Source organism: Schistocerca gregaria, chromosome 8 (genome assembly GCF_023897955.1).
Source record: "Schistocerca gregaria isolate iqSchGreg1 chromosome 8, iqSchGreg1.2, whole genome shotgun sequence".
NCBI classification, from domain to species: Eukaryota; Metazoa; Arthropoda; class Insecta; order Orthoptera; family Acrididae; genus Schistocerca; species Schistocerca gregaria.
Genome location: NC_064927.1, coordinates 343,957,933 through 343,985,281, shown reverse-complemented (window position 1 = coordinate 343,985,281; position 27,349 = coordinate 343,957,933).

The following is a 27,349-nucleotide window of genomic DNA, read 5'->3' as shown; positions in this document are numbered from 1 at the left end:
AATGGTTACTATCAGCTATACTTTCAACAAGAAAGCGTACTGGCGTTATAATTCTTTCTTAGTAATTCTTTTCGCTTTGCACATCGACACTCGGTTGTTTGACAGTGGAAAGGATTTGGAGCCTATGTAGATGACAGTGTGCTTGGATGATAGCTAGAAGGAGGCTCTAAAGTTTTGACATAAAACACTAACTATTATAATCGAAAAGTTCACTCAAAGTCACTGGGTAATGTATCGCAATGTTTCAGACATGAATGAAACAAAACGATCTTATAGTTCGTCCTAGGTATCGAGACGCTGTCTTTACTGCTGCCGACAATGCTCCTGTTACTCCATACTCACGGTCAAGTCATATTAACCTGACCACACGTCAAAAGCTCAAATAACCACCTTTCGCAGCACAGACGTGCACGAAGAGAGTCATAGAGATTCTAGAAGGTATAGAGAGGGAGTTGCAGCCATGACGACTTCAGTGCTGTGACCAGATGCGCCAACTTTCTCTGTTGAGAATCCAGGGCGCGAACAGCCTGATGGTGGTGGGTTTTAATCCGGTGAGTTTGGACGCCTCCTCGCAAATGCGATCTTCCCGAATAAAAAACAAATTGGATGTAGGGGTGAAGGACAGATGCATACATGTGTTGATCCGTTGTGCCTTCCAGAATGACGAAATCACATTCCAGATACCATTAATCCGCGGCCTTGACACTTCCGACGACTGTTGCAGGGCTGAACATGCTAACGGCCATCTGTTCGATGGCGCGTGAAACGTGGTTCATGTGAAAAGGCTAGTCGTCGCCTTTCAGGGGACACCCAGTTGCAGTACTGGAGTGCAAATTCTAATCTTCGTCACTGATGAACAGCGGTCACCATGGGTGCATCAACCACGTGCCTGCTGCGGTAACCACTGCGTGGCGAAATTCGCTGAAAGGTCGTGGAGGAGACACTACTGGTAGCCCCTTGTTTCATCTGGGCGTACTGGTGTTCGACAGCTGCGCGTCTGTCCCCCCGTACACATATCTGCAGATGTAGTTCGGCCATGTCATTTATGGCCCATGGTGAACCACACTTGCCTCGGCGCCGATTTTGGATAGCGCCATTATTCTATGCGCACTAAACTTTAACCTCGTTGACATGCGAACAGGTTACATACCTAGTTGTTTCGGTAATGCTTCCACCCTTGGCCCGAAAGCCAATGATAGTGCTATTTTGGAGGTCAGATAAATCACTCCGTTTCCGCATTACAGGAATGACTGCGCAATTTCCCGCGTCTCACCCACAAGCTGGATACTGTGTGCCAGTGCTGCCACCTGTCGTCTATGGGTGGTTATTACACATTGACGTCGAATATAGGTGGTGGTCACGTTAATGTGACTGAACCGTGTAATACAATGGCACGTCATTAGCAACGGCCAATTATGGGGCAAGATCTTGATGTTCCTGGATCCTCGTGCATATTACCCCCTCTTACCATACCCTTGCGCCTCGCCGTTTACAAAATAATGGTTCAAATGACTCTGAGCACTATGGGACTTAACATCTGAGGTCATCAGTCCCCTAGAATTTAGAATTACTTAAACCTAACTAACCTAGGGACATCACACACATCCATGCCCGAGACATGTTTCGAACCTGCGACCGTAGCAGTCTCGCAGTTCCAGAGCAAAGCTCCTAGAACCGCTCGGCCACTCTGGCCGGCCCCAGTTTACAACTTGGCCTTGCACAGGCTTGATTTTCCATTATACACACAGTTCGTGTGGCTACTTACTCTAGAATCCCACACTGCAGTCCCATACCGTGCGCCCGCTCTGACGACACACAATTCATCCAGTGAGTTGCTAGCATTATACCTTCATTCTCTGACAAACGGTACATTTTCATAAACTTTGCTATCAATTTCAGTCCAGTATAAAATACATCGTTTTACAAAAATATCCTCATAGTTGACACGGGTGCATTACATGCAAAAACATTCCATTGTCAATTTAGAAATGACATTTTAAGATGTAGAGAAAAAAAAATCAGATAATATCTACAATATACAGAAACCGCAAAAAAATTTCATGTGAAAAATATTTTTTACCGTGCCGCAGACCTTTCTACGTAATCTGAAGAACGTTTGAGACTACGATGAGTGAATGAGCATAATGAGAGACAGGGCGCCACTACATGAAATGGTACAGTTAGATATGTAATTTTATTCCGAAATAAAGTATAGCTTTAAAATAATATTCATTCCGAATTGTTGCAGAGTGATAACAGAACGCAGTGCTAAAAAACCCTTTTATCAATAATTGTGGAAAAAATCCATACCCATATCGTCGACAGAGAGCTTTTGAGTAGTCACCCAGCTCCGAGCTCTTAGGAATGCTATACCCAGAAGACTGATGATCATGACGAGGAAAAGCGGAACAATGGGCCCAACAGCATGGAAGCCACCGCTCGCTGTTGTCATGCTGAAACAAGGAAAATATTACAAAATCTCTCCCAGTAGTAGACTTGTATCCATTTTGGTGTATTTTTGCTTCAATAAGGCTATGGCTACTGCTATCATCACTGATCTTGATTTAAAACAATTACAGTCAAAATTAATAGCCGCCGTGACTGTGTTTGTCTTTAAAGAATATGTGACTTCATTTGTTTTCTAATTTCAATTGAATGAAGTGTGCAGTTTTTACTGGATATTTCTGTGTGGAAATATGGTATTTATTTATTGCACGTTATCGCAATGTAACATCAGTATTCTCTGGAGTTCAGTCAGACCCAAATTGGAAGAACATTGTTCACCTAAGTAGATATGTATTGTAGGGGCCCAGTCTTGTTTACATGTTGGTAAATTAATATTTCCTGGGAGTTTTATTTTAGGCCCCTAACCACGATGGCCTACTCCAGTCGGATTTTATAAAAACTTCTTCAGATTTATCTTGGGCTGTATACCCTCTTCAAACTTATTGAAAAAGGGAGCCAATATACTGCTGATCTTTCCTGACAAGATCCAACTGGAGTTAAAGGGAATTTGTCTTGACTAGCAAATGAGTTGAAGGTTTAGGATTTTGAGTCAGCATGGCGAACATAAGCTGCACGAGAATTGTGGGACTGTTGCACACTCTCATTGCATCTACTCCACCACTTGGGAAACTAAACAATGCTGGCTGCCCAGAGAGAGATCCAGTAATGGGCTACACATACTTCGAGGCAGAAATGGGCAATAAAACTATTACCAGTCTCGAGGTGGCTGTCTGTTCATTGACTCGCTCATACTGGTGTGGCACGCTGAGACTTTTTGTGATGTCTCAAGGGCTTACCACAGCCTGATGGGCGCCTAACTAACGTGGAAAAAGTGCTATGTTCCCTCTCCTACTCACTGGTGTGAGTCGCTGAAAACTCAATAAAACTTTAACACTTTTGATGATTTTCAGTTAGCTTTTAAAACAGGTTCTAGTCAGAGGGAGCTCAGAATAGATTATGTTTAGGAATTCTGACTCCTGGTACGAATACTAAAATGTACGCTAGTTTCTTGAAATATATTTGAATCTTAGAATGTGCTTTGGTGTTTCAATATGTTCTGAAGCTCTGTACATGATTTATGTTAATTGCCATTCTTCATAAAGGGTAGATATTTCAGTTATCTGCAAGATTTGTTACACTGCTTAAATGTATTAGATGAGGAAAGCAATTTGTCTGATAGATATGATGGACAGAGAATCAGTAAATGTATCTACTGCCCCAACCCAGTTGGAGCGAGGATATTTTTATGGAGGGCTCCAAGATCTGTTACTTTAGTGGTATTCCACACAGTAACCAGTGATGAGACTAGAAAGGACTTCTTTTTATTTAGTTGGAAACAATTTTTATGAAATAATGTACACAAATTATAAACAGACAAGTAAGGCAAGTTGTCATTAATCGTTTATATATTTACCTTACGAAAGAGGCTTATGTTAAAAATATTTTTCTGTTTATATTTCAAGGTTAATGTCAATAGAATGCAACTGTTTTAACTGGTATAGTTGCTTGAGCTTGTTCCAAAATTATCGCTGACAGAGCACAACAAAGACAGGAATCAAAATCCGAAACATTGTCTGAGATAAAATGTGAACTTGAGCGAGTTTCTCGAAGACTATTGGCAGAATTAAATAATAAAGAACAGAAGGAATACTGATATTAATATCAATTTGGCAGCAAGAGAGGGGAAGAAAACCAATGTGCACTCCGTGTGCATACCGGCGGGAGTAATTACAGATGTGGAAAGGGTCCTTCCGTTTGCCATGAAGGGTACAGGGTGCACAAATCTGCAGGTGGTCGCTCATGTCGACACCAATGATGTGTGTCGCTATGGATCGGAGGAAATCCTCTCTGGCTTCCGGCGGCTATCTGATTTGGTGAAGACTGCCAGTCTCGCTAGCGAGATGAAAGCAGAGCTCACCATCTGCAGCATCGTCGACAGGAGTGACTGCGGACCTTTGGTACAGAGCCGAGTGGAGGGTCTGAATCAGAGTCTGAGACGGTTCTGCGACCGTGTGGGCTGCAGATTCCTCGACTTGCGCCATAGGGTGGTGGGGTTTCGGGTTCCGCTGGATAGGTCAGGAGTCCACTACACGCATCAAGCGGCTACTCGGGTAGCAGGGGCTGTGTGGCGTGGACTGGGCGGTTTTTTAGGTTAGATGGCCTCGGGCATAGTACAGAGAGGGCAACAGCCTCAAAGGGTGCGGGGCAAAGTCAAGACATACGGGGAGCAAGCAGCAATCGGTATTGTAATTGTAAACTGTCGAAGGTGCATTGGTAAAGTACCGGAACTTCAAGCGCTGATAGAAAGCACCGAAGCTGAAATCGTTATAGGTACAGAAAGCTGGCTGAAGCCAGAGATAAATTCAGCCGAAATTTTTACAAAGGCACAGACGATGTTTAGAAAGGAAAAATTGCTTGCAACCGGTGGTGGCGTGTTTGTCGCTGTTAGTCGTAGATTATCCTGTAGTGAAGTAGAAGTGGATAGTTCCTGTGAAATATTATGGGTGGAGGTTACACTCAACAACCGAGCTAGGTTAATAATTGGCTCCTTTTACCGACCTCCCGACTCAGCAGCATTAGTGGCAGAACAGCTACGAGAAAATTTGGAATACATTTTACATAAATTTTCTCAGCATATTATAGTCTTAGGTGGAGATTTCAATTTACCAGATATAGACTGGGACACTCAGATGTTTAGGACATGTGGTAGGGACAGAGGATCGAGTGACATTATTCTGAGTGTACTATCCGAAAATTACCTCGAGCAATTAAACAGAGAACCGACTCGTGGAGATAACAGACCTACTGATAACAAACAGACCCGAACTTTTCGACTCTGTAAGTGCAGAACAGTGAATCAGTGATCATAAGGCCGTTGCAGCATCCCTGAATATGGAAGTTAATAGGAATATAAAAAAAGGGAGGAAGGTTTATCTGTTTAGCAAGAGTAATAGAAGGCTGATTTCAGACTACCTAACAGATCAAAACGAAAATTTCTGTTCCGACACTGACAATGTTGAGTGTTTATGGAAAAAGTTTAAGGTAGTCGTAAAATGCGTTTTAGACAGGTACGTGCCGAGTAAAACTGTGAGGGACGGAAAAAACCCACCGTGGTTCAACAACAAAGTTAGGAAACTACTGCGGAAGCAAAGAGAGCTTCACTCCAAGTTTAAACGCAGCCAAAACCTCTCAGACAAACAGAACCTAAACGATGTCAAAGTTAGCGTAAGGAGGGCTATGCGTGAAGCGTTCAGTGAATTCGAAAGTAAAATTCTATGTACCGACTTGACAGAAAATCCTAGGAAGTTCTGGTCTTACGTTAAATCAGTAAGTGGCTCGAAACGGCATATCCAGACACTCCGGGATGATGATGGCTTTGAAACAGAGGTTGACACGCGTAAAGCAGAAATACTAAACACCTTTTTCCAAAGCTGTTTCACAGAGGAAGACTGCACTGCAGTTCCTTCTCTAAATCCTCGCAGAAATGAAAAAATGGCTGACATATAAATAAGTGTCCAAGGAATAGAAAAGCAACTGAAATCACTCAACAGAGGAAATTCCACTGGACCTGACGGAATACCAATTCGATTCTACACAGAGTACGCGAAAGAACTTGCCCCCCTTCTAACAGCCGTGTACCGCAAGTCTCTAGAGGAACGGAAGGTTCCAAATGATTGGAAAAGAGCACAAGTAGTCCTAGTCTTCAAGAAGGGTCATCGAGCAGATGCGCAAAACTATAGACCTATATCTCTGACGTCGATCTGTTGTAGAATTTTCGAACATCTTCTTTGCTCGAGTATCATGTCGTTTTTGGAAACCCAGAATCTACTCTGTAGGAATCAACATGGATTCCGGAAACAGCGATCGTGTGAGACCCAACTCGCATTATTTGTTCATGAGACCCAGAAAATATTAGATACAGGCTCCCATGTAGATGCTATTTTCCTTGACTTCCGGAAGGCGTTCGATACAGTTCCGCACTGTTGCCTGATAAACAAAGTAAGAGCCTACGGAATATCAGAACAGCTGTGTGGCTGGATTGAAGAGTTTTTAGCAAACAGAACACAGCATGTTGTTATCAATGGAGAGACGTCTACAGACGTTAAAGTAACCTCTGGCGTGCCACAGGGGAGTGTTATGGGACCATTGCTTTTCACAATATATATAAATGACCTAGTAGATAGAAAATTGTAGCGAAATGCAGGAAAAGCTGCAGCGGATAGGCACTTATTGTAGGGAGTGGCAACTGACACTTAACATAGACAAATGTAATGTGTTGCGAATACATATAAAGAGGGATCCTTTATTGTATGATTATATGATAGCGGAACAAACACTGGTAGCAGTTACTTCTGTTAAATATCTGGGAGTAAGCGTGCGCAACGATTTGAAATGGAATGATCATATAAAATTAATCGTTGGTAAGGCGGGTACCAGGTTGAGATTCATTGGGAGAGTCCTTAGAAAATGTAGTCCATCAACAAAGGAGGTGGCTTACAAAACACCCGTTCGACCTATACTTGAGTATTGCTCATCAGTGTGGGATCCGTACCAGATCGGGTTGACGGAGGAGATAGAGAAGATCCAAAGAAGAGCGGCGCGTTTCGTCACAGGGTTATTTCGTACGCGTGATAGCGTTACGGAGATGTTTAGCAAACTCAAGTGGCAGACTCTGCAAGAGAGGCGCTCTGCATCGCGGTGTAGCTTGCTCGCCAGGTTACGAGAGGGTGCGTTCCTGGATGAGGTATCGAATATACTGCTTCCCCCTACTTATACCTCCCGAGGAGATCACGAATGTAAAATTAGAGAGATTCGAGCGCACACGGAAGCTTTCAGACAGTCGTTCTTCCCGCGAACCATACGCGACTGGAACAGAAAAGGGAGGTAATGACAGTGGCACGTAAAGTGCCCTCCGCCACACACCGTTGGGTGGCTTGCGGAGTATGAATGTAGATGTAGATGTAGAATTTTAAGAGAACGAGTTTTTTATGATACTTGCTTGAAAATGCTTGAGAATTAATTTCAAATGTAAGAGAAGAGATTTCAGACATGACAGTTAATTGATAGTGTACGGAGTGAGTGGTGTTTACTCCTGCTAGCGGCATTTATTACTGACAAATTAAAAGAAACTTTCTTTAGCGGGTGGCCAGTAAAATGGTTACACCACAGATGGTGATATTTAAAAGATCTTGTAAATAGCAACTGAGCAGTAATTTATCTGTGTAATGTAAAGAGAGAAAAATATGCTTCCATTAAGAATTATAGAAAGAACTTCATGAATTGATCATTTCCCCCCGCGAGTTAGACTGAAGCTGATTGGCATGATGTGGTGAGGAAGTACTGTATATGTATTGATGGATGTGCATTTTGTGGAATTAAATGTTTGTGCGAGTACAGAAATGGTTATTTATAATAGTGTGGGAGTCCAAGACCTAGTGAGTGGGTTTGTATATATTGCGATATAATAAACAAACAAACACCATCCGAAGAGGCCTCGAATGCCCAACAGTACGACCAGATTCCGTGTCTTCCTCTGCTTGTAGGCATCACTGGTTGCTGATACGGAAGGGAATGGTTGGTTCGTTGGTTGCTTTGGGGAAGGAGACCAGACAGCGAGGTCATCGGTCTCATTGGATGAGGGAAGGATGGGGAAGGAAGACAGCCGTGCCCTTTCAAAGGAACCATCCCGGCATTTGCCTGGACCGATTTAGGGACGGAAAACCTAAATCAGGATGGCCGGACGCGGGACTGAACCGTCGTCCTCCCGAATGCGAGTCCAGTGTCTAACCACTGCGCCACCTCACTCGGTACGGAAGGGCATATGGTCAGCCACACAGCTCTCCTGACCGTTGCCAGTTTTCCTGACCAGTGCCGCTACTTATCCATCAAGTAGCTCCTCAATTGGACTCACAAGGGCTATGTGCACCCCACTTTCCTACAGCACTTTGCAGACCCGGACGGTAACCCATGTAAGTCTGGCCAAGCCCGACAGCGCTTAACTCCGGTGATCTGATGGGAACCGGTCTTACCACTGTGACAGTCTTTGACATGGTGATCTATTTTATTACACTGGCCATAGATGCTGACTTAGAATGACCTTAAAGTCGTGTTGGAATATAGCCATGAATTAATAACATAGGGACGTACTGGAATGTGATTTTTAGGTAGAGCACAATTACATGTCTAAGAAAGATTTCACTAATAGCATATGAAGGTGGTGGTAGTTAGTGATTAACGTCCCGTCGACAACTAGGTCATTAGAGACGGAGTGCAAGCTCGGGTTAGGGAAGGATTGGGAAGGAAATCGGCCGTGCCCTTTCAAAGGAACCATCCTGGCATTTGCCTGAAACGATTTCGGCAAATCATGGAAAACCTAAATCAGGATTGCTGGGGACGGGATTGAACCGTCTTCCTCCCGAATGCGAGAACAGTGTGCTAACCACTGTGGCACCTCGCTCGGTAATAGCATATGAAAGCATGATATGATTCGTTGATTATGGTTTCGTATGTAGCTAATGAAACATATTACGATATTCAGCGTTGTCGAGTGGTGGCCCAGAAAGAGAAGTAGGTCGTACATCTGTAGACACATGCTGATATTCCACTGCAGCTGTGTTACATGGCTGCGAATGGTACATCGTTTGTTCGCAACATTTTGTCCCAAAGCGTTCAGTGTTCTATTATACGGGTTTTATTGTTATCTTTTCCACTGATCTTATTTATTTATTTGTGTATGCATGTATCTAATCAACGATCTTTGTTTCTGTGTGGCTGTTTAGCTGGTCGAAACCTGATTATTAGTTTCCGAGAAAAGGAATTTCGTTTCCCCCGTTGCGACTCAGAATCTTAAGAATTCGTCTGGGAGCTGAATTCAGTCATTGACGTGTAGGTCCCCCATCCATGAACCATGGACCTTGCTGTTGATGGGGAGGCTTGCGTGCCTCAGCGATACAGATAGCCGTTCCGTAGGTGCAACCACAACGGAGGGGTATCTGTTGAGAGGTCAAACAAACGTGTGGTTCCTGAAGAGAAGCTGCAGCCTTTTCAGTGGTTGCAGGGGCAACAGTCTGGATGATTGACTAATCTGTCCTTGTAATGCTAACCAAAACGGCCTTGCTGTTGTGGTACTGCGAACGGCTGAAAGCAAGTGGAAACTACAGCCGTAATTTTTCCCCAGGGCATGCAACTTTACTGTATGATTAAATGATGGCATCATCTTGGGTAAAATATTTCGGAGGTAAAATAGTCCCTCATTCGGATCTCCGGGCGGGGACTACTCAGGAGGACGTCGTTATCAGAAGAAAGAAAACTAGTGTTCTACGGATCGGAGTGGGAAATGTCAGTTACCTTAATCGGGCAGGTGGGTTAGATAATTTAAAAAGGGAAATAGATAGGTTATAGTTAGATATAGTGGGAATTAGTGAAGTTCGGTGGCAGGAGGAACAAGGCTTTTGGTCAGGTGAATACAGGGTTATAAATACAAAATCAAATAGGGGTAATGCAGGAGTAGATTTAATAATGAATAAAAAATTGGAGTGTGGGTAAGCTACTACAAACAGCACAATGAAGGCATTATTGGGGCCAAGATAGATACGAAACCCACGCCTACTACAGTAGTACAAGTTTATATGCCAACTAACTCTGCAGATGACGAAGAAATTGATGAAATGTATGATTAGATAAAAGAAATTATTCAGGTATGGAAGGGAGATGAAAATCTCATAGTAATTGGGGACTGGAATCCAACACTAGGAAAAGGAAGACAAGGAAACGTAGAAGGTGAATATGGATTGGGGCTAAGAAACGAAAGAGGAAGGCGCCTGGTAGAATTTTGCACGGAACATAACTTAATCATAGCTAACACTTGCTTCAAGAATCATGAAAGAAGGTTGTATACATGGAAGAACCCTGGAGATACTAGAAGTATTCAGATATAATGGTAAGACAGAGATTTAGGAACCAGATTTTAAATTGTAAGATATTTCCAGGGGCAGATGTGGACTCTGACCACAATCTATTGGTTATGAACTGTAGATTAAAACTGAAGAAACTGCAAAAAGGTGGTAATTTAGGGAGATGGGACATGGGTAAACTGAAAGGGCCAGAGATTGTACAGAGTGTCAGGGAGAGCATAAGGGAGCAATTGACAGGAATGGGGGAAAGAAATACAGTAGAAGAATGGGTAGCTTTGAGGGATGAAATAGTGAAGGCAGCAGAGGATCAGGTAGGTAAAAAGACGAGGGCTAGTAGAAATCCTTGGGTAACAGAAGAGATACTGCATTTAATTGATGAAAGGAGAAAATACAAAAATGCAGTAAATGAAGCAGGCAAAAAGGAATACAAACGTCTCAAAAATGAGATCGACAGGAAGTGCAAAATGGCTAAGCAGGGATGGCTAGAGGACAAATGTAAGGATGCAGAGGCTTATATCACGAGGGTGAAGATAGATACTGCCTACAGGAAAATTAAAGAGACCTTTGGGGAAAAGAGAACCACTTGCATGAATATCAAGAACTCAGATGGAAACTCAGTTCTAGGCAAAGAAGGGAAAGCAGAAAGGTGGAAGGAGTATACCTGTATAGAGGGTCTATACAAGGGCGATGTTCTGGAGGGACCATATTGTGGAAATGGAAGAGGATGTAGATGAAGATGAAATAGGAGATAAGATACTGCGTGAAGAGTTGGACAGAGCACTGAAAGACCTAAGTCGAAACAAGGCCCCCGGAGTAGACAACAATCCATTAGAACTACTGACAGCCTTGGGGAGCCAGTCCTGACAAAACACTACCATCTGGTGAGCAAGATGTACGAGACAGGCGAAATTCTCTCAGACTTCAAGAAGAATGTAATAATTCCAATCCCAAAGAGAGCAGGTGTTGACAGATGTGAAAATTACCGAACTATCAGTTTAATAAGTCACAGCTGCAAATTACTAACGCGAATTCTTTACAGACGGATGGAAAAACTGGTAGAAGCTGACATCGGGAAAGATAAGTTTGGATTCCGTAGAAATGTTGGAACACGCGAAGCAATACTGACCCTATGACTTTATCTTAGAAGAAAGATTAAGGAAAGGCAAACCTACGTTTCTAGCATTTGTAGACTTAGAGAAAGCTTTTGACAATGTTGGCTGGAATACTCTCTTTCAAATTCAAAAGGTGGCAGGGGTAAAATACAGGGAGCGAAAAGCTATTTACAACTTGTACAGAAACCATATGGCAGTTATAAGAGTCGAGTGATATGAAAGGGAAGCAGTAGTCGGGAAGGAAGTAAGACAGGGTTGTAGCCTCTCCCCGATGTTATTCAATCTGTACATTGAGCAAGCAGTAAAGGAAACAAAAGAAGAATTCGGAGTAGGTATTAAAATCCACGGAGAAGAAATAAAAACTTTGAGGTTCGCCGATGGCATTGTAATTCTGTCAGAGACAGCAATTGAACGGAATGGGCAGTGCCTTGAAAGGAGGGTAGAAGATGAACATCAACAAAAGCAAAACGAGGATAATAGGATGTAGTCGAATTAAATCGGGTGATGCTGAGGGAATTAGATTAGGAAAGGAGACACTTAAAGTAGTAAGGGAGTTTTGCTATTTGGGGAGCTAAATAACTGATGATGGTCGAAGTAGAGAGGATATAAAATGTAGACTGGCAATGGCAAGGAAAGCGTTTCTGAAGAAGAGAAATTTGTTATCATCGATTTAAGTGCCAGGAAAGGGTTTCTGAAAGTATTTGTATGGAGTGTGGCCAGGATAGACGGACTTGGGCAGTTCCAGCAGGACCGAATTGCTAGAGACTGGCTCCAGGAACACTCCTCGAGTTTAAACACTTCCGCTGCCCACCAAACTCGTGCTGTTCAGAAGTGATCTCCAACTCATCGTACTCTTACGGATTTATGGACAGCCCTCCAGGATACATGGTTTCAGTTCCCTCCAGCACTACTTGAGACGTTAGCCGAGTCTATGCCACGTCGTACTGCGGCAATTCTGCGTGCTTGCGGGGGCGCTGAACGCCATTGTGCTGGAGTATCAGTTTCTTTGGCTATTCGGTGTAATTGCTTGGTGACTGTGGATTGCAAGGGAATGAGGCATTTATAAATTTTTGGAGCCATATTAATCGACACGAACAAACGAGAGCACTGTGCTGTAATGGGATTCTATTCGAGAACTTTGAATTTCGCAGCATCCCAAACAAGACTCTCACTACCCTCTCTTACAGCTTTACTTCCACCGGTATCTCTCTCATACTGGAGTAAGTGATGCTGCGAGGGAGGGTCGTGAGAGTGTGCAAGGTGAGAGATTCATTCTGGAAGCAATAGCTAGCGAATAAACCACGGAGGTGGCTCAATATGTGAGGCACTGGACACACATTCTGAAGCACAAAACTTGTAATCTACGTGTGAATCTACAATTTTCTTAAAGAGGGTAAATGCCAAGTTCGTTTCCTTGTAAAGGACGTGCCAGACTGCCGACCCGTATTTGTTCTAACGAAGCCCGCGTTCTGAATTTAGTAACCTCGGGATCAGTGGGGACTTTTGCTTCTTCCTTCGTTTTAGGTTATACAACGTTACCATGTATCCAGGATGAGCAAAACCGATTACTTTGTTACCAAACCGAGTACTACGCTACCAGACACATGTATGTGAGCAAATGAAGGATCTGGAACTTTACAATATGGCTCGTTTGAGGTCAGTAGAGGACGGTGGTGAGCCGCCGCTTTTAAGACCGAATCTTATACAAATAAATATTTATTAAACCTTTTCATAACAGAAAAACTAGTTATCAGAAATGAAAATGTATAATAAACAATGTCATATGCAAAATCTTTGGTATGTGTTAGTGAATTTAACTGAATCTGAGTTAAACCTGTATCAAGCACACCCTAGACACTCAGTGCAACGTATTTACGAACACTATAATTTATTTAGGCCCTAGCAGCGAATCTGAAAATGCGGAACTGACGAAATACTTGTCACTGCAAGGGATTGAATGTGATAATAGACTCAAGACTTAAATACATTCTCTGGTTTACTACAAAAGACATTTGAAAAATAAAGTATCGAAAACAATTACGTGAATATCAATGTTACATGGACATACGTTTCCAATACTTGTTCAAAAATGTTCAAATTTGTGTGAAATCTTATGGGACTAAACTGCTAAGGTCATCAGTCCCTAAGCTTACACACTACTTGACCTAAATTATCCTAAGGACAAACACACACACCCATGCCCGAGGGAGGAATCGAACCTCCGCCGGGACCCAATGCTCGTTAACGTTACTCAGTGTGAAGGAGTTGCTTAATTATCTGGTATCTGGCTCTGTGAAATTTTTTGTAATTTGAGTATATGAGGGCCACGGTGACAGTCTGTCTGCAACAAGAACGGGAGAATCACAAAGATGTTACGATGCACTGATGAATACGAAACAGTGAAACTTACCATGAATTTGAACTACACCCCTCGTGTGTCCTAATATGCTGGAGCTGTAAGTGATGCTTACCATAATGTAACACATATGGAGAAGCTGCACCTTTCTAGTGTGAAGTGCAGTTTTACGATCGAGCAGCTGAGGACTGAAACACTGGATTCCAGTGAGACCTCCAGTCTGGAGTGCAGCCTGCAGAGCGCCAGTCTCCTTAGCTCTCAGCTCCGCAACTTCTAAACCCATTTTCTGCATCCGCCTGCTGTCGCTTCTTCTTTTAAGCTCCATGATGCAGCCTGCTTTTTTCTTCCCACTAAGAAAACACATGCACCAATCCTCCCACAACTTGCTATATTCTACCAATGGTTTAACTGTTTCTCCGACAAAATAGCGCCCCAAGAAAAGGCAAAACATTTTTAAGCCAATGAACTGAATTTCCTCCCCCCCCCCCCCCCCCCCCCCGTTCTCTAAAAGACTTCCCACTAAGTGTTACGTTCTCCCATTGCCGCTTCTGTCACAGCAATCGGTGCTCATTCAGCCACCAGCTACACTCACATTACGGTTCATACGAAATCTTAAAATACTGTCCATGATGCTAATCACTGATTCTGCTGCAGTTCCTGACCCTTAACTATGTCACAGCTGTTTATCTGCTCAAGTATTTCTTTTAACATGATCCGAGTGTCTGCCATCAGTTGACAGAGCTCCACCCTCTGGAACGAAAGCTTTTATCTAGGTCGTCCCACAGGCCATACCATAAACCGCAAAACAGTTTCTCTGCCCTCTCATCATTCAGCAAAGCAACTTTCGCCCCGACATGGCAACACAGATATACCTGCTCCTCTCTTCTGTAAAGTTCTGTGAAATTTGGCGGACCTGTGGTTCCCCATGCCTATTTTCGCCAGGTCTCGCAACAAGTCACCTGTCTCATATTCACAGCAGTTCTCAGTTCTAAAGTTCACCCACACCGAGTACCTCGCTAGATGACAGTAGCTGAGAAGAGGAAATTAAATATGTTCATACAAAAATCATCATGCTCTTATGACTCCAATTAAACTAATTAGTGCCCTCACTTGCATAATAAAGCAATGACAAATAAATGAAAACACATGCTGCCTTTCAAATGATCCAACTATCTCGACCGTACGCGCGTCTTTTTATTTCTTCCTGCAAAGTGATAATGCTGAGTGAGGGAATTAAAGCTTAAAATGGGGAATAATCTTTTTCCGGTTTACTCTCAATCCATATTCTGTACTCATTAGGCTGTTCATTCCATTCAAAGGATCCCGTAAGTCTTATTCACTCCCACTGAGGATAGTAATGTCATTAGCAATTCTCCCTCGCACCCTGAATTTTATTCTCTCTTGACTAAATCTTTTTTTTTTATAGTTTCTATCGATGTATAGATTTAACAGTGTGAGAGAAAGACTGCACCCCTGTCTTCACACTATTTAATACGAGCATTTCTTTCTGCGTCTTCCAGTCTTATTGTTTCCTCTTGGTTCTCGTACGTATTGTACATTACTCGTCTTTGATTATAGCTTTCTCTCAGAATTTTGAACATCTTGCACTACGTCGACAAATCCTGTGAGCCAGTCAGCCTTACTTCCATTGTGGGTGCCTTTGTTAAAGCCAAAGCGATCGTCATCACACAGATCCTCAATTTACTTTTCCATTCTTCTGTGTATTATTCTTGTCAGAAATTTGGATGCTTGAGCTGTTAAGTTGATTATGCGGTCGTTTTTGCACGTGTAGGCTCTTGCAGTCTTCGGAATTGTGTGGATGACATTTTTCCAAAAATCTGATGGCACGGTCTCCAGTCTCATATGTTGTAGAAACCAACTTAAATAGTCGTTTGGTTACCACTTCCCCCAGTGACATACGAAATTCCTATAGAATGTTATCTGTACTTCAGGCTGATGTGATCTCTTGTTTGCCAGAGCTCTTTTCAAATCTAACTCTAATGCTGGATACCTTGTCTCTTCCACTTGGACTAGAATTTCATCCCCTACCACGTCATCAGACAAGTGCTCTTCGTCATAGGGGCTTTCAGTGCAGTCTTTCCGCCTGTTCGCTCTTTTCCTTACGTTTAACAGTGAAATACCCAGTGAACTCTTAACGTTATCAGCCTTGCTTTAAATTTCACCGAAGGTTGTTTTGACATTTCTGTATGCTGAGTCAATCTTTCCAACGATCACTTCTTTTTCGATTTATTGACGTCCTTACCCTAGCTATATTGTATCGTCTGTCCTAGCTTTGTTATGTATTTCATTCCTATTCTTTTGGTTCTCTGAACTTTCCTGCACAGCCTTATTTCGTCGACCAACTGAAATATTTCACCTGTTACCCAAAGTTGCTTCGCTCATTTCCTCTTATTAACAAAGGTGATGCTCCAAAATCTGTGACTGCTCGTTGTAGACATATCCACCCTTCTTCAACCGAACTTCCCACTCTGGTGTTCCTTATCTCCGTATCGACATCCTCAGCGAACCTCAAACGCGTCTTTTATTCCTCAGTACTTCATTCTCCCGTTTCCTTGCACACTGATTGTTTAGCACGATTCTCTGAAACTTCAGTCTACTATTCATCGTTACTACATTGTGATGTGAGTTTATATCTGTACCTGGGTAAGACTTCAACAAAATACGTGATTTTGGAACCTCTGTCTGACCATAACATAAGCTAGCTAAAACCCTCCTGTGCCTTAGGCTGGTTTACAGGTATACATTCCTCTATTGTGATTTTTGACCAGAGTATTCGCTATTGCCACCTGAAATTTATTGCAGTACTCAATTAGACTTTTATTCCCTGATTCCTACTGCCAAGCCCATTATCTCCGATTATCCTGTAGTCTATTCGTTACCCTACAATGGCGTTCAAATGAAAGTGGTTGCACTAAGAATTGATCATAAATCGATGTTCGAATTTATTGTAATATGGTAACATGCGAGCCTGTGGATTGTGATTCCTAGGTGTAGTACCATCACATACGCAAGGAAGATCTTACGTTGAAATATTATATGAAGACACGATATGGTTAGATAACTATTATTTCTTATGTAGTCTTTTGAGTCGAAACTACGCCCCGGGAGAAGACAACATTCCATTAGAAATACTGACTGCCTTGGGAGAGCCAGTCCTGACAAAACCCTACCATCTGGTGAGCAAGATGTATGAGACAGGTGAAATACCCTTAGACCTTAAGAAGACTATAATAATTCCAATCCCAAAGAAAGCAGGTGTTAACAGATGTGAAAATTACCAAACTATCTGTTTAATAAGTCACAGCTTCAAAATACTAACACGAATTCTTTACAGACGAATGGAAAAACTGGTAGAACCCGACCTCGGGAAAGATCAGTTTGGATTCCGTAGAAATATTGGAACACGTGAGTCAATACTGACCCTACGACTTATCTTAGAAGAAAGATTAAGGAAAGGCACACCTACGTTTCCAGCATTTGTAGACTTAGAGAAAGCTTTTGACAATGTTGACTGGAATACTCTCTTTCAAATTCTAAAGGTGGCAGGGGTAAAATACAGGGAGCAAAAGGCTATTTACAACTAGTACAGAAACCAGATGCCAGTTATAAGAGTCGAGGGACATGAAATGGAAGCAGTAGTTGGGAAGGGAGTGAGATAGGGTGTTAGCCTCTCCACGATGTTATTCAATCTGTATATTGAGCAAGCAGTAAAGGAAACCAAAGAAAAATTCGGAGTAGGTATTAAAATCCACGGAGAAGAAATAAAAACTTTGAGGTTCGCCGATGACATTGTAATTCTGTCAGAGACAGCAAAGGACTTGGAAGAGCAGTTGAACGGAATGGACAGTATCTTGAAAGGAGGATATAAAATGAACATCAACAAAGGCAAAACTAGGATAATGGCATGTGGTCGAATTAAGTCGGGTGATGCTGAGGGAATTAGATTAGGAAATGAGACACTTCAAGTAGTAAATGAGTTTTGCTATTTAGGGAGCAAAATAATTGATGATGGTCGAAGTAGAGAGGATACAAAATGTCGACTGGCAATGCAAACGAAAGCGTTTCTGAAGATATTCAGCGTTGGCGAGTGGTTCCCAGAGGAAATGGTAGGTCCTACATTTGTAGAGACATGCTGATGTTCTGCTGCAGTGATGTTACATGGCGGCAAACGGTACGTATTTCTCAAAGACATGTTGCTTTAAAGGGGCCAGTTTTCTGTGCTATGGAGATTACTAGTATTCTGTGCACTGATCTTGTTTATGCATTTATTTACGTACTTACGCATCTCCCTAGTTACCATTGTATGTACCTGGCTATTAGTTGGTCAAAACCTAATTAACAGTTTTCGAAACTAGAAACTTCTTTTCGGCTTAGAGTCTAAAGAATTTGTCTCGCAGCCGAACTCACAGTTCTTGAAGCAGAGATGTTAGTGATACCCGTGGCTTCTTAGGTACTGAGAAGCGAACATTCTTCGTAGTACAGCATTGCCCCGAAATCTATAGTGCTCGGCAAATAGTCTACAGAATTTATAGAACAGGCAAACCCCTCAATGACGTCCAGTACATACTCCTGTAGCGCCAAAAGTACGGTAAAGAGGACTCATTCTAGAGAAAACAACATTCCGTTTGCGTGGAAGTTGATTTACTTTCTATAAGGTATTTTTTTAGGTTTTTTATTTTTGTTTCTTTTACTCAGTCACATTTTTATGATACAATTATAACCGGTTACGGCCTTCAAGAACCATCTTTAGATGCTGTGGGTGGTATTCGACGAACAAGTGTTCATGCGTCGCCAACTAAAGCTACAGCTGGCAGCGCATGAACACTTATTCATCAAATGTCGGCCATAGCATCATGAAAAAGTGATTAAGTCAGAAAGAAGAGGTCTCATTCTAATGGGTCCCAAGAAACATGAAACCGATGGTAATGCAGTGACAGAGGCTGCAGCTAAAGGGTTGTGAGGAAGACTGTGACACCGGGGGTGTAACAGCTTCGTACGACTGAGGCTAAGAGTCGGGCGAACTGTCAGGGACGTCGATGCAAGCTTCAGGGACCACCGCAAAAGCCACGACACCATTGAACATATAGCCGGTTTGGCAGCGGTGGATCATATAAGAATCATCCGTAACCGAAAGCACTGTATAATAGAACATCAGTAAGAGAAACAGCCCTCCCACTTACATGAGCCAGTATTGTAAATGTGACGATACAACATATGCACAGAAATCAAAGCATATTGTTTAGCATTTAAACAAAGTATGTTTGTCCAGATTTAATCATGTTTTTACAGAGAAATGGAACATGAATGTTTAATAGTACAGAGAACAAAAAATGAAAGCTTTTAAAATTTCGCATTGCATAAGAAGGGATACTGCTGGGGTAATGAGCAGCTTGACTTCAGTAAAAGGGATAGTTTGACATGATACCTCTGAGTATTTAATTTGATAATAGAGAAAATTGTGAGGGGTGTAAATAGCAGGGGGGGGGGGGGGGGGAGGGCGCCAGGGGCTACCTGCAACATACAGGTTCAACTGAATGTAGGTGACAGAGATGAAGAAAGTTAGACAGAATGGACTAGCATAGTGATCTGTATCAAACTTGTCTTTAAACTGAACAAACAACAACAACAATAATAATAATAATAATTAGATTGGAATCCTCGTGATCCAAATGTGCACAGCGATCGTTGAAGACAGACAGTGGAGCAAAGAACAGCATCTATCGCGAAATCAGCGGTTTTATTACAGCAGATATAGATTTAAACTATTACACTGGCATCTTCAGTGGATATATCAAGAAGTGTCACATAGTAAACAATATTGGTTGATGTAGAGCATACACGTTGCAACATGTTACACTACTGTATCCTCAACATCAACCAATATTATTTTCTACGTAACACTTTGGACTAATGTCACCTGTTTTATATGCGCTGAAGATGACTATGTAACATGTGGAATATAAATCTGCTGTAACAAAATGACGGATTTCACGATAGATTGCTGTTATTTTCTCCATTGCCAACATTAAGAATGTTAGTTATGATTAGTTTAGGCACCGCCATCATCAGGTGCGTAAAGAAGAGGTATAAAGGAAAAAAAACACATCTCGTTAAAGCGAATCATGTAGCATACACAGAACTGAGAAACACTTTTAATATAACACTCAGCTGTCCAAGTTTCCTGTAGGTCACTATAGAATGAGAACATTCAATTCAGATTTTACAATGAACGTTTTGACTAACACGCATATTACAGAAAATATCTCTATCTCCATTTACCCTCCCCTTTACCTTTTTCGTCTGACTGCGCTCCTCGACAATCCGATACAGAGCGCATAAAGAACAGATTTCACTCTCCAAGTCAGGATGGAAACACGTAGCCCATTTAATTTACGTGTACGATGCAAATGTTGATAGGTATTTTAATTTCAGCTTTGTCGCGTAACTTTCCAGGCATAGCTATTTTATAGTCCGATAAGAGACTGCCACGAAATTTTCAGGTTTATCACTCTCGCTCACGACAGTATTTTCCGCCATTCCCCGAGAACGTTTAAGCTGCAGCGTGACGGATGTTGTAGCAATTTCGCAGAACGCGAACATTAAAATTTCTCTCGCATCGGCGAAATTTATTTTCAAGCTAGTTTCTTTTATTTACTTTTGCTAACTGTGAAACCAACATTAGAGAGGGAATAACTTACAAGTTAGAATTATTTGTACGTGTAATCAAATATATTTTGGCTTTCTGCGCTATTTCCGCATTATGATATAAGAAAAAACTGCTGGTAGGTGTTTTCGATAATATTCCTCTTATTGTAGCAGTGACATCCGACAGTGCTTTTCTAGCGTTGGATAAAACTAATCTGGTGACTCTAGATTGTGAGCGAAGTAGGATCTCATGCTCTGTAGTGGCAGCTGTACTAATCGGCGCTAACAAGTGAGAACCATGTGTCGGAAAGGGACTCTTCCCGGGAACGTTACCTTTCGCAGCAATCCAGACGCAACTCTCATGATCCTTTCTCACAGCTTTACTCTACTACTGGCTGAATTAAATAGGTGACAGAGGTTCGTGAAAGTCGTTCTTGGATAGCTGAGTCGGTAAGACCATTTCGCTGAAACACAAGGTTCCAGGAAGTTTCCAAACAGCCCACAGTCCACTACGGAGCGAAAGACTAATTTTGGAAGCCATAACTATCAAATAAACCATGCGATGTGGCTCAGTCGATGAGGCACTACAGGGGATAGGCAGAATAATGTGAACACCTATACTTACTTGGGAAGTGATTGCACCCCCATTTTTCGTAATACAGCTGCGATTCTGGAATACTGGCATAAAATGATGGTATTGTCTTCAGTGAAATGTTATGCCGCTCTTCGCAGAGAACCTCTTCTGACTTCCTGCTGTGAGGAGGGAGGTGGAAGTCTGCTCCAGAATCTGCACTCTAATACCACCCACAAGGGTTCGATAATGTCCAAGTCCGTGGATTGTGCTGGCCAGGGAAAACGCTCCAGTCCAGTTGTATGATCATCCTATCACGAATGTACTATCCTGGCTGTGTGAATGGGTGCATTATCGCCCTGAAATATGATATCATTGTTGGGGAACAACATTTGAATCAGGGTTGCACCTGATTACCTGAACTGTTCACTTAATCGTTGGCTGTAACACTTCCTCTGAGAGTAATGACTGGACCAGCACAATACCATGATATGGCTGCTCACACCATAACACTTCCACCTCCATACTTAACCGTTTGAACCAAGCAATCAGGATGGAAGGCTTCTTTTGGCGTTCTCCAGATCTAAACCCGGCCCGATATTGAAAATAACTTTGGAACTCTGTTAGGTCTTTCATTGCACGTCGACCTCGGTCTCTGAGTGCAAATACGAAGAGTGCGCTCCTCGTGAACAACCTGCGCTGATGACTAGTCCGTACCGACCACGCACAGTCCAGCACGACACGTGCCTTACCTGCGTTGTTGACCATCAAACACAACCATCCCATTATTAACAATATTCACATTATTTTGACTGTTCCCTGTAAGTGTCCGATGACTTACCAACTCGACCAATGCGCACTAGACACACATTTTGGAGGAGCGCGCTTGCAATTTACGTCTGGGCGTACAATCTTAGGACACACACGATTTCCTTAAATCGACTGAGGTCGAAGCAAAGTTTTGTTTTAAGGACAACGTGGATTACCGCTCACTTCTTTGTTGCAGCCAAACTGGTCCTCTGAATTTAAAGACCTCGAGTTCCATGGGGCGTTTAAGCCTAATCTTGGGTCTTCCTTTCTTCTGAGTTGTGGAACTAACGTGCAACCCCCTGTACAGGATGAGAAAAACCAAAGCTGTCTGAGAGAGATCGGTGTGGACAGCTCACTACCTAGGAATTAATAGCAAGGCTCGCTGGCTCAAATGGTTCAAATGGCTCTGAGCATTATGGAACTTAACACCTGAGGTCATCAGTCCCCTAGAACTTAGAACTACTTAAACCTAGGTAACCAAAGGACATCACACCCATCCATGCCCAAGGCAGGATTCGAACCTGCGACCGTAGCAGTCGCGCGGTTCCGGACTGAAGCGCCTAGAACCGCTCGTCCACCGCGGCCGGCAAGGCCCGCTGGAAGTCAGTAGGTGGTTGTGGTGCACCATCGCTTTTAAGCCCAGACCAAAACATAAATATTCATCTAACCTTATAATAGCAGAAAGACTAGTGAGAAAAAAAGAAAATATGTAATAAAAATGCTATGTTCCGACTATATCAGCCGTGCATGATCAAGACTTCCTGGGTGATGGGATTAAAGCTGCAAGTGGGAGATAACCTTGGTATTGATATTGTTGGAAAGATGTTTCATCTTGAGTAACGGGCCGGAAATGAGCATTTTGAGCCGTCGAGGGAGCAGTACCTCGTCATAAACAGAGTGAGTAGTGTCACTAACCTGAAAATCGCCTGGACTGCAAGGAACTTTTCAAAAGAAGACATGAATACTTTCTAAATGTAAGCAAGATTTCGAAACCACAATATACCTGTCTACATCCTGACATCGACTATGCTTCCCTTCGTTGTAGTCTATAGACTATTATAAAATGCAGTAAACGTATCCCTATGAGATGTAATACCTCGTTCAGCATATTATGAGGTCCAATGGACCTTTCTTGATAATACAAATTTATCTTGCCATAATTCAATATTCTATATGTTTGTTCAGCAATACATTGTTTTTATCTGCAAGTTGAGAGTATATGTATGAATGTGAGATGAACTTAGTTCGAATGTGTTTTCAGGTGCAGTGAAAGAAGATTCAGAATTACTTACACTAGTGGCCATTAAAATTGCTACACCAAGAAGAAATGCAGATGATAAACGGGTATTCATTGGACAAATATATTATTCTAGAACTGACATGTGATTACATTTTCACCCACCTTGGGCGCATAGAGCGAAATAATGGCCTTGATACGCCTGGGCACAGAGTCAAACAGAGCTTGGATGGCGTGTACAGGTACAGCTTCCCATGCAGCTTCAACACGATACCACAGTTCATCAAGAGTAGTGACTGGCGTATTGTGACAAGCCAGTTGCTCGGCCACCATTGACCACACGTTTTCAGTTGGTGAGAGATCTAGAGAATGTGCTGGCCAGAGCAGCGGTCGAACATTTTCTGTATCCAGAAAGACCCGTACAAGACCTGCAACATGAGATCGTGCATTATCCTGCTGAAATGTAGGGTTTCGCAGGGATCGAATTAAGGGTAGAGCCACGGGTCGTAACACATCTGAAATGTAACGTCCACTGTTCAAAGTGCCGCCAATGCGAACAAGAAGAGGTGACCGAGACGTGTAACCAAAGGCACCCCATACCATTACGCCGGGTGATACGCCAGTATGGCGATGACGAATACACGCTTCCAATGTGCGTTCGCCGCGATGTCACCAAACACAGATGCGGCCATCTTTATGCTGGAAACAGAACCTGGATTCACATGAAAAAAATGACGTTTTGGCATTCGTGCACCCAGGTTCGTCGTTGAGTGCACCATCGCAGGCGCTCCTGTCTGTGATGCACCGTCAAGGGTAACCGCAGCCATGGTCTCCGAGCTGATGGTGCTGCAAACGTTGTTGAACTGTTCGTGCAGATGGTTGTTGTCTTGCAAACTTCCCCATCTATTGACTCAGAGATTGAGACGTGGCTGCACGATCCGTTACTGCCATGCGGGTAAGATGCGTGTCATCTCGACTGATAGTGACACGAGGCCGTTGGGATCCAGCACGGCATTCCGTATTACCCTCCTGAACCCACCGATTCCATATTCTGCTAATAGTCATTGGATCTAGACCAACGCGAGCAGCAATATCGCAATACGATAAACCGCAAAAGTGCTAGGCTACAATACGACCTTTATCAAAGACGGAAACGTGATGTTACGCATTTCTCCTCCTTATACGAGGCATCACAACAACGTTTCACCAGACAACACCAGTCAACTGCTGTTTGAGTATGAGAAATCGGTTGGAAACGTTCCTCATGTCAGACCGTTGTAGGTGTCGCCACCGGCGCGAACCTTGTTTGAATGCTCTGAAAAGCTAATCATTTGCATAACACAGCATCTTCTTCCTGCCGGTTAAATTTCGCGTCTGTAGCACGTCATCTTCGTGGTGTAACAATTTTAATGGCCAGTAGTGCACTTATTTAATTAAAAATACAGGTAGCTTCCAGACTCTTGGTTGATATCGTCTGTCAATGCCCGCTGAGGAACCGCGATGTAAGGAGCCTTCAGCTCGCTCAAGGCAGCTGACACCACACACTTCGTTCCAGCCGGCTGCTGCACTGGCGTTTCGCGGCTTGTGGTGGCCCCCCTGCACCGGCTGTATCGCGACGCAGCGGCAGTGAGTGATGGCGGCACGAGTGTTGAACTTACAGACGGCGACTTGGGAGGCGCGTGCTGTGTCCACTCCAGCTCACCACCCTTCTTCTTCATCCGTCGTACCGCGATGACGGTAACCGTGTAGCCGTGAAGTTGGAAGATATTGGTCTGCCGTCCAGGTAGGCCAAATTCAGTCCTCCGTAATATCAGGAACGCTGGTATCCTGATACTGGTGAGAGGGGATGATCTCCACATCCTCCCATGCTCGACAGAGGCCCACTGTGGTGTTAAGCTCTGCGATTCGTCATTATGTCGATGTAGCCATCTGTCCCTGTAGCGGCTGTTGTATGTAGCGCGCAAGAAATCTGCAGCGCGCCCGGGCCAGACGTCACTTCTCTGCAATCAGGGAATCGAGTGTGAACGTCGTTTACGCCATCGACGCGTCTAGCCGACTGCCTTACGAGCTGATGTGCTGGGGTATTTATGGAGCGAAGTAGTGGCTAATGTTTACCCGACTTCATAGCTATTATGGAAGTACCAGCGGTTTTTCTTCTGTCGTGTTTGCTTTGCGAGTTTGTAAAAGCTCTTGGTACCCTTCGCTGTATTCGCCTTAGCCTTTCTTTTGCTGCTCTGACCCAACACATTCTGCTGCCTGGTTCGCCAGAAACGCGTATGTTTTGTTTTGCCTTGACCCTGTGTCGGTGGCGAAATGTTTTTGTTACGGCGTAAAGCGATGACATTATCGTATGGCACTGTTGGCTGGGAGGTCTCAGGCGGGGCAGTTTGACCGCCGTATTACAAGTTCTTTTTAGCTGACACTACTTCGGCGACTTGAGAGTCAATGATGATGAATGACACACATTACTCAGTCATCTCGAAACAGAGAAAATTCCTGACCCCTCCGGGAATCGAACTCGGGACTCGGTGCGCGGGAAGCGAGAACGCTACCGTAAGGGACCACGAGCTGCGGACACGGCGTAACGTCATGCGCCGGCACGCCAGTCGAGAATGAGAGAGCAGAGAGGGCTGTGAAGAAGACGTTAGCCAATTGCACGCTGACCGACCCCTATGCTGGACGATAACGCGACAGCAGCGGTGTCTATGCGAAGAGGACATAAGCGCCGAGCTCGAATGGTCGAGGCCCAGTCGAAGAGACGCTTCAAGACTAGCGATCTGAATAGAAGCGTCAGCTGTATTACATCACTTGCATTAGCAATTGTATATACTGAAGAAGCTTGTTTATTTTGGACGTCGCCCTTTGCTTGCGACATATCTACGTAATTCTCAAAGTTAGGTATTGTCATTTACTTTCCGTAATAAAACTCATTAATACGATTTGTTTGAAATATCTAGCGATCCGAGGAAGCAGGTTTCCTAGGCACCCAATATTCGACGACTAGGCACGATTTAATAGTTTTCATTGCGGCAGCCTCGTGTTGACACTGCCATAATGTAGAGAGATAGCTTCGCTCTAGGACATAGAAAATTTTACCCGTTTTACTGACGTAAGCAAAGTTGGCGTACGAAATTGGCAGTGGGGAAGGTTCTGGTCGTACGGGTACTGCAGGCTCTAAGCCAAAAACACAAAAGTGAGCAGCTGGCCAGATGTGTACCTCTGCTTCGTCGTCATCATTTGGCTCGTGAACAACACCGACTATTCCTAACTTGGATCGTTACTGGTGAAGAAGAATGGTGTCTCTATGCTGAAATTAGGAAACGAAGGGAATAGTTGAGCCCAAACATAGCAGCAACTTCCATTACACAGAACTGCGCGCAACCGCAAAAGGTAATGTTATGTATCTGGTGAAACAGCATCGATGTGGTGTACTACGGATTGCTTCTCCGATGTGTAACTATCATTGCTCACATTTATTGTCAACAACTGAGACGTCTTACAGACGCAGTCTAAGACCAACGACAATGAAGACTATGTGAAGCGATGCTACTTCACCAAAATCACCACCCGCGTTCTGCTAGACTGACAAAAAGCCCTATACAGGAGTGGGATTGAGAAATCATACGGCATCCACCTTATTCACCTGATGTTGCGCCCTTAGATTTTCACTTTTCCGCTCTCTGCCAAACATTGTAATTTTTCTAGGAAACTGAGGAAGAAAATTTCTGTTTACTGTCACACATCACTAATCACCCTTGGACAGGTGTGTCTTCAAGACCTTCGAGACACAATACTTTGAGATGGCAACAAGAAGGCACTAAGGAAATTCCAAAACCCTAATGGGCAAAGTTAATTTGAACTGCATTTTCGGCGAAGCATGGCTGCCAACTGTTTCATTCCAGTTATCTGTTAGTGGATTTTCCTGTCCGTGGATGTACCCATTTAACGGAGATGGAACTGAGAATTCATGCCTTGAAATTAGTGGAGTCCTGAGAGAAACCACGGAAACAGCCACAGAAAACGGTGCAACAAGCAGTAGTCTTTCAACAGCTCCCTCAGAAGTCTCCATTCGGTTGTCACTCCTTCTCTACAGAAACAACCTGAAAGAAAAACCTCCAGAGCTGTACCGAACGCTCCTCACACAACAACTCCGGAAAACATTGTTGTAGTAAGGGCAAA